Genomic DNA, 1,815 nt, shown 5'->3' with positions numbered 1-1,815 from the left:
TATTTTGTGCACTAAGAATAACATATCGCACTTATTTTCTAGAATCAAATTGTAATCAGTTTTACTTATATGTATGTATGTTCAATGTGAACTTGCACCTTGAATAAAATATCACAGTTACTTTTCATGGAAATATATTATTACTAAATTTAGATAATATACACTTTACGTATGTTCACTTTGAACTGGCACCTTGAATAACATATCAGTTACTTTTCGTGATAATTTATTATTAGATCGTTTAAATTTTGAAAGGTTTAAATTTTTGAGGACCTTCTTTTGAACATGGCTTGACCTTTTCATTTTTATGATTTTTTGGAGATAGGGTGAGAGAGGACGAATGAGGGTAAGAAAAGACGAGATAGGCGAAAGAGGGTGAAAGAGAACGAAAGAGAGTGAGAAAGGACGTACGAGGGTGAAAGAGGTGAGAGAAAGTGAGAGAGGACGAAAGAGGGTGAAAGAGGGCGAAAGAGGGTAAGAAGAAATGAAAAAGGGTGAGACAGAATGAAAGAGGGTGAGACAGAATGAAAGAGGGTGAGAGAGGACAAAAGAGAGTGAAAGAGGACGAAATTGGGTGAAAGAGGGCGAAAGAAGATGAAAGAGGACGAAAGAGGGTGAAAGAGGACGAAAGAGGGTAAAAGAGGGTAAGAGAGAATGAAAGAGAGTGAGAGAGGACAAAGGAGAGTGAAAGAGGACGAAAGAGGGTGAAAGAGGTCGAAAGAGGGTGAGAGAGAATGAAAGAGAGTGAGAGAGAACAAAGGAGAGTGAAAGAGGACGAAAGAGCGAAAGATGGTGAAAGAGGACAAAAGAGGGTGAAAGAGGACGAAAGAGGGTGAAAGAGGGTGAAAGAGGACAACAGAGGGTGAGAGAGAACAAAAAAACTGAAAAAAATAGGACGAAAGAGGGTGGGAGTGGGGGTGGGGTTGGGGGCGGGGGACAGGATGTGGGAAGGAAAGGGGTGGGTGAAAGTTGAGGGAGGTGTGAGTGAAAGGTGAGAAGAGATTTATATATATATATAATCCTGATGACGTCAGCGGACGCGGACAGAGAAGAAGAAGAAGAAGAAGACGACGTTACTTCATTTTTCATGAAAAACGTCACTTTTTGACCGCTTGTATCTCCAGAACGGCTTGACCGATTTTATTTTTTCTTGGCTCAAATTACTCGTGGCGATGCCGCCTTTCAGATTATATTACGTGCAATTCAAAATTTTTTATATTTTAATAGTTCTATACTCCCAAAAAATGGACTTTGATGGTGCAGGATAAGGAGACTTGTAGTGTCTTTTAAGGTCTTTTAGGGTTTGAACATGGCCGGAGACACTACCGCGTCTCCTAATAACTGGATTTAAATAATATATATCTTTTCCTTGGTTCTAGCAAAGTTATTGTACGTAATAGTTACAATATAAATAATAAATAATTTACGTTTTTTAAACCATATTTTTATTCAGAACATTTTTAATTCATTATACATTTATTATTTTAGAACAAATGGAAAAAAATTCGAGAAATATGCAATATATATTAACATTAAATATAATTAAATTTACTCTTATATGTCTCTCTCTCTCTCTCTCTCTCTCTCTTTCTCTCTTTCATATGTAATTATATTATTTACACTTTTTTCTCCCATTTGCAGCGGCTATAACCCTTTTTTCGAAGGAATCGTCTGTTAATTTATTATATTAAGAGTAAATTTAATTATATTTAATGTTAATATATATTGCATATTTCTCGAATTTTTTTCCATTTGTTCTAAAATAATAAATGTATAATGAATTAAAAATGTTCTGAATAAAAATATGGTTTAAAA

The sequence above is a fragment of the Nylanderia fulva genome, unplaced genomic scaffold (genome assembly GCF_048542155.1).
Source record: "Nylanderia fulva isolate GAGA-0341 unplaced genomic scaffold, ASM4854215v1 Scaffold547, whole genome shotgun sequence".
NCBI lineage: Eukaryota > Metazoa > Arthropoda > Insecta > Hymenoptera > Formicidae > Nylanderia > Nylanderia fulva.
This window is presented reverse-complemented; position numbering follows the sequence as displayed.